At 37.8% G+C, this 8,513-nt stretch overlaps 1 long non-coding RNA gene across 1 annotated transcript; it reads right to left on the reverse strand.

Moving 5' to 3' along the window:
• Positions 1–769: 769 nt before the first annotated feature.
• On the reverse strand, positions 770–1,839 carry LOC149234626 (uncharacterized). The gene is made up of 3 exons (XR_016246094.1): positions 1,391–1,839; positions 1,216–1,293; positions 770–1,119 (listed from the first exon to the last, which is right to left on the reverse strand). It is a non-coding gene; the product is annotated as an uncharacterized LOC149234626 (long non-coding RNA).
• Between the last annotated feature and the right edge of the window lie 6,674 nt (positions 1,840–8,513).

The following is an 8,513-nucleotide window of genomic DNA, read 5'->3' on the forward strand; positions in this document are numbered from 1 at the left end:
GGAAAACCCGCAGTCTTAGAGATTCTTCTGTATGAATGAAACTTAGCAAACAACAAAGATGTTTAGATTCATTTCATGATCACAAGATTCTTAAAAAAAGGAAAAACGTTTGTGTAATGTGGACAAAGAATGACATGCAATCTGCTCATAGTAAAAACAATATAAAACAAGTATTCTGTGTAATAAAGATTACAAGAAAGTGCGCGTACAAGAAGAATGGGTCAGTAATTAAATGATACTGTAAAAGAATTGTCCTATGTAAATACATACGCGAGTAGATTGCCTCGTAGGTCCAATCTTACGAACAAGGGTAATGACCCAATGTTAAGAACTGTTAGACGCTAAATGTGAAGGGCGATATGTATCCATTAAATTAAAAAAAAAAAAATAGTTCCATTTACAACCAGACTCGACATTGGTGAGGGTTATGTTCCAGACTCACCAAAAAAAAGGAGGCAAGAAAAACCGAATGTTAAGACCTTACTGTCTGGCAAAAAGAAAAAGGAAACCCTATTTAAATATTTATCATTGTGAAAGAACCTCTAGCCCTATCCATATTTGCTCCTCAGCTAGTCCCATTGGGACACCCAGGCGGCCGTTTTGTATGATAGAGACCTAAGAATCTTAAGCGAATCATTAACTTTGAGATTTAGATTGCAAAGAACCATGAAAAACGATTGTTTAACTTAAGAATAATAAATATCAGCCAATAAATGCATAGATAGAGCCAAACCTAGGTATTCCGATTTAAAGGAATTGCAAATTGTTAACATGCGCTACCGTGGCGTTCTGCTAAGAAAACACAATACTTAGAAAAGATTTCCACAGAACATTCAATCCATTAATAAATTAAGCTCTGTACAGAGTCAATTCTGAAGAATAATCGGAAAGCATCCAAAGACGAAGATACTTAAAACATCGACTGCAACGGTTTTCCCCTTTCAAACCCTAATATGAAGAATTCTAAATAATCCCAAAACCAAAACCGATTCACCAAGCCATGGTATCATTTAGAAGAAAGCTCATATTGTTCCTTCTGTCCATAAGGGATTTGGATGCTGCTCATGGCAGAGCCGTAAAAGCCGGAAACAAAACCCCAAGGCAGTGGATCTTGATAACCTGCATGCCAGAACAACATGGATTTCAACGCCAAATCTTGAAGGTAATCCTCCATTTGAAAACAATTGCAAAACAAAATATTAAAACAAGCATCACCTAAGGAAGGGTCGGGGGGAGGGGGGTTTCCTTCTGTTAGCATTCGAGGAAAACCTGAAGGGGTTACCGTCATTTTACCTACGGGAAAAGACGAGAAAAATAGTTAACAATAGACAAGCAAGTTAAAATGGTAAGTGATAGAATTAAATTAATCTCTGTAACAGACTAATATTACCTGCATTAGAAGGTAGGGATGTGAGCATTAATCAACAAAGTCCACCTTCTTTGAAGGATTGACTGGAGGCTCCATGTAAACTCTCAGCAAAGCCAATTGGTAGGGGCAAAACCTAGTTGCTTGAATGCTCCCTCTCCAGCCTAAGTTTTGCAGGGGTAAGCTCTGGAAACAGGCTCTGGACGATGGACCAAGCGTGAAGAATGATTTTTGGGTAGGTAAATTCAATTTCTGGCGCAAGGACGAGCTTTCGGATCTGCTCCCATCTTCCAGGCTTGGATGAACACCATCTGGCAGCTGGAATAGCAAGGACGTGGCAGATGGCAGCGTTGACTGTAGACCAGCTAAGCGCCAATGCGAAATGTCAACAATTAAGACATCAATGGATAGACCTAAGGTGGAAGAGGTAACCCCTCAGAAGCCCCGCTTAATTTGTACACCAATGTTAATTGCACCACCTCGGTCATGCCACAAAAATTAAATGCAGGGAATCGTGGATTAATTAGACAATACAGATATAAGATTTAAACTTTAATAAGAATCATCATAGTGCATAGAATATTGGGTACACATGATTTGTGAGATATACGTTATTCAATTCCGTAGTCAGATCACTGTTTGAAATTTAATATATGGTACATGTGAGATAATAATATGTTATTTATTTATTTATTTTTATTTTTTGGTAAATTTTATTATGTGTTACACTGGCTCTGTCGCCTTCACACTAATCTATGATCCACCCCAAGCACATTGTCTCTGCGCATGTCTATCTCCGTCGACAACAATGAAAATGTGGCAGCCCTCTTACTTTCAAAACAGGATGCACAACCTTTTATTCACACAACTCTCATGAATCTCCACACAAACTCACTATTCTCACATAGAGAAAAAAAATTTGCACACAAGAATGCAGATTCACACAAATCAAATGTTCACTCAAAGCACTCACACAACAAATTATATTTTCACACATTGCAAAATTATTTTCACACACTCTATGCTAATTTATATACACAACAAATTATATTTTCACACTCTGCAAAATTATTTTCACACACTCTATGCCAATTTATATACAGAGAATCAATCCTCAAGGTTTTGTCATCTTCCTGGCCCTCCCGTGAGGGAGTCAAGTCAGTACCTGCTCTAATACCATGTTAGAAAAATAGAGAGTGGTTACACAACACAAAACACACACTGTGTTTTATTGCTTTCACGAACATTACATATATAGGAATACATGATCCTTATAGATCCATGAATGCTGGATCTATATTACTAAAAATAGCTAGTACACCTATTAACCTAGGAACTCACTCAATACAACTCACGAAAACTTGGAAGTCATGGAAGCATTGCTTCCAATAGTCCTATCCCACCGAAATGGGAGATAGATCAAAGGCACATTGGCATGGATGATGTGCACTATTTAGTCACCAATAAACTAATCTTCAAAGGACAAGCTACAACTCTCCAACTGGATTTATGTGTCCTTGTTGATAGATTTTCTGATTCCACAATGATCCACACATTTGAATGGAGTGGCCCCAAACCCATAGCTATCCTTCTTTCCTGATCTTGAATCTCTTCAAATACCCGTCTTGATTACCCAGTCTCCTTCATCCTCTTTCCAAGTGCAAAGCTTCCTTCAATTCTATACCCTGAGGTATTCCCCTATCCTCCCTAAATCCCTCCGTGGCATGAAGTCCCTCATACCTGCATTGTGCTACCCTGGAAGCTGAGTTAGAGCAGGTTAAGGCTCTCCAAAATGAAAGGAGTGAGAAATGCCAATCTGAGCACGTCTTTCTATTCACATCAATAACCTCACTCTAAGAGACTCTTAGCAAATCAGATAATCCCTACTCCCACATTGAACGAAGCCTTATCATCTCCGCGCGAAGCTGTGGATGGTCATCACGGACGTGTTGGAATGTTGGAATATCATCTCTCACTCTTGGAAATGAATACTTCAGAATGCTCTGGCTCCAATAATCTCAATGAAGCTCTCCCTTAGACATAAGAGAAATCCATCGGCCGGGAACATCAAGGTTAATCACAATCTTCAACAAGTTGCCCCAACAATTCATCTTTTTGTAGAAATGTCCCATGAAATGCAAATATAGTTTTTTGTTGTATTAGTTTGTTAGAATCTATATAATCAATGCCATAGGATTTGTTGGTTTTAGCTCTATGAAATGAAATGCAATTTTAACATCCACGAGACTAGAAATAGTCTATGGGACCACTAGCTTCCCTACTTTTTTCTTTGCAATTCAATCCTCTTATTATTCAAAATAAAGATGATCTGACCCAACCTTTTAACAACCCCCTCACTGAAAATACAATGCCAAGGAACCGATGTTAACATACTGTTGTAACTGTCTCTGATGTCTCTGAAAGCATCACATTCCAAAATGAAATGTTTTTCCAATTCCACTAACCCTAATGCGCAAAAATTGCACATCCATTCTTCCCAAGCTTGTTTAGGTCTTTTCCATCGACCTGTTTCACACCGTAGTTGATGTGAGTTAGCTCTTAATTGAGCAATAAGAATCTTTGCTCTCCATGGATTGCTAGCTCCAATGTACCCTTTTTGTTGGAGATCACAAGTGAGATTGAATTCTTGAACATAGTATTCTTCTTTCTACCCAACTGTTTCCCCATATACACTTACGAAACTTCTCCATAAAAACACTCTTTAAATTATTGCTGTTTGTGGGGCATGCATTGAGGTAAATATTCCATTTTTTCATCCATTTGTTGTTTTGTCTCATCCATGATTTCTTTCTTTCACTCATTCCTTCATTGAAGATAAATTTAGGCCATCTACCTTCTCCCATTTGTTCAATTCTTTGTAGATACCTTATGAGACGCACCATAGCAATTGCTTCAAAGGAAGTTGCCCCTGTTTCACTCAACATTATCTCATAGGAAATTGAACTTTTTATTTTAAACTTGCTTATGATCAAGCGCTTATGGATTTTTTCAATTTGCTTCCATTTTGAGGCAGGGATGTTGCTAGCCCACAATTCACACCCATTTAAAATCACTGTAGGCAAGGAGCTCTAAGCCTAGAAATCGACTCCTGCCTATATGAAGCAATGCATTAAGGGCCTCAACCCTATTTTTTTGGAATGAAACAAAAATATCCGACATTGCTAAAAAAAAAAAAAAAATAGTGGTCGAGGCTTTTTTGACATTTTTTCCTTTTGTGTCACTAGAATCTCATTTCTTCAAATCATCTTTTATTGTTTGCTAATGTGTCTATGACTTGCGAGACTAGAAAGTGGTTTGAGAAACTATGATCTAAGGGTATCTAAGCCGTCAAAATCACTCAAGGATCACACCTTATATGGGCTACACCAACCCTTAACATGACTAGATTTTAGTTGTCTCCTCTCGGCTACCGCAAAGTTTTAGACGTAGCTCACCATGTAGAGTAAGGCCCTTTGAAATCAATCACACTAACGACATTTAGCCTTCTAATTAACTTCTTGCATTTCATATAAAAGAATTAATAACATTAATTCCATGTTGAATAAAATTGCCTTGTAGTGTATCATTTTCAACTTCTATATCATTAATTCTACATTGATATACAATTTCTTTTTTTTTTTTTTTGTAAGAAGTATCTATTGCTATAACTAATTACCAAATATAGAAACATAATTCAATAAAATAGTACAAACAATATATATATATATATATATATATATTGAAAATGACCTGATCTTTATCACTTGAAAATGTATCTAAAAGATAATCAATCAATGCTTGTGGCTTTTGATAATTGTTTACTTCTAGAAATCCCATAACAACTTTATAGAATGCTTGGTAATTATCAAGTTTACAATCATGACCAATGTGTTGGAGATTGTAACCATGAGGGATGTCCTCAATAACTAGGAACTACTTTTTTAGGAATAAGACTTTCAATTTGAAATTAAATATTACTTGATATTGCATAATATCAAGCCTATTCCAAATGTAGTGTTCAAGGGTGTTATCTAGCTAAACATCCTAAAGGTATGCCTTCTTTGTCTTTTAAACTTGGCTTTTTTAGATATAACTTTTAAAGGACTCCAATACTCCATCCACATTCCTCTTTGGTATCTTTGATGAAAAAATAAAAATATATTTATATATCTTTTTTTTAACACAGTTGGTTACTTTTTATATATTGCAAAAAAAAGAAAAAAAAGAAAGGGAAAGGAAGCTAGTTCCTTGTACATTCAGAGGAGGGCTGGTTCAAAAGTAGTGTGCAAAATGGGAGCGCAGTCCCCACAACTACTTTTATAGCCCTGTTTCCATAAACTTCAAAAGCTATAGTGCTGGTGTCATGGTTCTAAGCTATGGGATAACTTTCCAAATTTTGACATGATCTCCATAAGCCTCGCGTGGTAACCAAACCCGCACTTAACTTTGGATAAAGCGGACTTAACCATAAACCTTTATCCTCATATAGTGGGAAAATACACAAACACACGGGAAATAACATTTTCCGCTTTTCCATAGCCTTGGCGCGATTTTCACTGCTTACCTTTATTAGGCTCAATCTCCACTGTAGATTTTCCTCCATCAGAGTTGAAGGACACCGCCGATTGCCGATCAATCAACTTGCACGTCACTCCACCATTGTCGATCCACTCGCGATAGATCCAACGACTATTAGGGATTTCGGGTGGGCAAATCGCGCGAAGAATACCCGCCCGATAAAGCAGTATTCTCACTCCCCCTCTTGCTACGTGTCCATCAGTGAGTGGAATCGGGTGGTTCCCTCTTGAAACCGCTTACTGCTTATTCTCATCCCGAAATACCATTCCTGCTTATATTCTCACCTTTTCTCTTTGACTAACTCTTGAGCATGTTAGCGCCCGATGACCGTAGATCTGCCACCATCGACGACTGTGACGGCTTCTCCGAGTTCCTCTTCTGCTACTACTGAAGTCAATCCTCGTCCGTTGATCTCCGAGATCCAACGGTTCCTGTGCGATGATTCTTCATCTGTCTCCTTACTCTTACTTTACGACATTTCTTTAGTTTTTTGTGATTTCTGTTCCTAATTTATTGGTCTCTGTTGAGGAGAGACCTGCTGCTGTTGATTGCCATACTGTCTCGGGTCGCTTGGGAGCCTGCGCAGGTGTACATGGAGACCTGACTGTTACTTGCAATACCATTACGGTCTAGGCGTTCGTGATTGACATGACTAATGTCGTCTTCGCCCAGGAGAGGAGGACAATTGAAATCTTGATTCATCATATAGTGTAGCTTTTTTGGGATTGTGAGAATCGTGTGCTCTGAGCAAGGCTGATTACAATTGAGAACCTCTGCTGACATATATTCTCTGTTTTCCTCATGCAATCTCCTTCTTGAATTGATGTTTTGATTCTTCTTTTTTATTCCCTCCCCGTAATATTTCTTGTGATATTCTTCAGATCTATATCTTCTTTCTCGATCCTCATACTGGGTGAGGGGGTCATGGTATACTTTCTTCATAAACTTCATTATTCTCTTTGACAATCCCAACTGGTCTATCAATTGCTTTGTTGGCATGGCTATCAACGTCCTTATTTTGGTTTCTCAGGACATGCTTTATGGTTATTTTTCCCAGACTTTCAAAACTTGTTCTGATCCTTTGATAGATTTTGTTGATGGCTATGCTTTTGAAGTCCCTTTTGGCATCCAATGCGGCTATTATGATAGCTGAGTCCCCTATTATTATAGGGTCCTTGATTGCATTTTTGTTTAAAAGCCTTGTGCCTAGGATAAGGCTGTATGCTTCAACCTTGTTGTTTGTCATTTCTCCAAGGCTCCATTCATAGGTTATTATTTTCTTTTCCATTTGGATCTAGTATAACTCTGCCTGCCCCTGCTTTACCTGGGTTATTTTTTGCAGCTCCGTAAAAAAAAGAATGTCTCTTCTGTTCTTTTATCCATTCTGCAAATTCTTTATCCTCCAACCTTAATTTCCATTTCTTGTTTGTGTGAAAATCTTTATTTTTTGCTATAGCTTCTGCTTTTGCTTTGTTTTCTAACATTGCTTTGCTGTACCAGTCTTTCTCTTCTTGTTGTAAATTGCTCTGGTCCATTTATGAGATTCCATTTGTACTTATCATCTCTGCAACTTGGCTCCAAGTTTTTGCTAGGATCTTGCCAAGATTTGGCTTTTGTTCTTTGAAAATGCATTTGTTTCATGCTAACCAAATTTGCCAACGCAGGATTGAAGGGAGACATTTCCATATCCTATTTATTGTTGCCTTTTTTTCTTTGTATATGGGTAGATTTTATCCCAGTTTTTATGAAGAGTTGTCAACTGAATTGTTGGATTTATGTTTATTTCCAAAGGACTTGTTGCCTGTTTCCAGCACTCTCTCGCCACCATACAGTTTATGAAGAGGTGTTGGATTGTTTCTTCCTCCTTTTGACACATGACACATTTTGAGGGCCCTTGTATTCCTTTTTTTTTAAATTTTCAGAGGTAAGAATTTTACCTTTGAGAAGGGTCTAGGTGAAGACTTTAATTTTGGGTAGACTCTCTGATTTCCAAGCTGCCTTCCAAAGACTCCAATCATTTTGATTGTGAAGTTTTTGGAGGAGGTTGTACCCCGATTTCACTGTGTAATCCCCTCCATTTGGGTCCCAAACAAAGTCATCCTGCTCTTCTTTGTTGATGGGCGCGGCCCCTGCCAGATGGACTTTTAAAATTTCCCACTTACTTTTTAGTCTTGGTGGTGTAGCCAACTTTTTCCATCTTACCCAGTTATTCTGATCCCAATCCGAAATAGAATAAAGAGTGTTAAAACTTTGCTCTTCCATCCATCTCTGAAGTCCTCTTAAATTTTGTTGCTGATTTAAGGGGTTTTTCCCCATTATTCTATCCTCCCAGATAGAAATTGTTTTGCCATTCCCTGGATTTTTGGATATTTGATCTCTAATAAGAGGAATTATCCTTTTAACCAATTTCCAGATTTGGGTTCATGCCCTGTCTGGAATAGCATCAGTGAGCAGCTTTGTTCTATGACAATTTAAGTATTTCATTGTTAGAACTTTTTCCCACCAGTGACCATTCCCATTTATCATTCTCCAGATTATTTTTGTCCCTAGAGCAACGTTCATTAGTCCT

The sequence above is a fragment of the Pinus tabuliformis genome, chromosome 8 (assembly GCF_031772625.1).
Source record: "Pinus tabuliformis cultivar Carrire ecotype Pingquan chromosome 8, CPIR1, whole genome shotgun sequence".
Taxonomy (NCBI): domain Eukaryota; kingdom Viridiplantae; phylum Streptophyta; class Pinopsida; order Pinales; family Pinaceae; genus Pinus; species Pinus tabuliformis.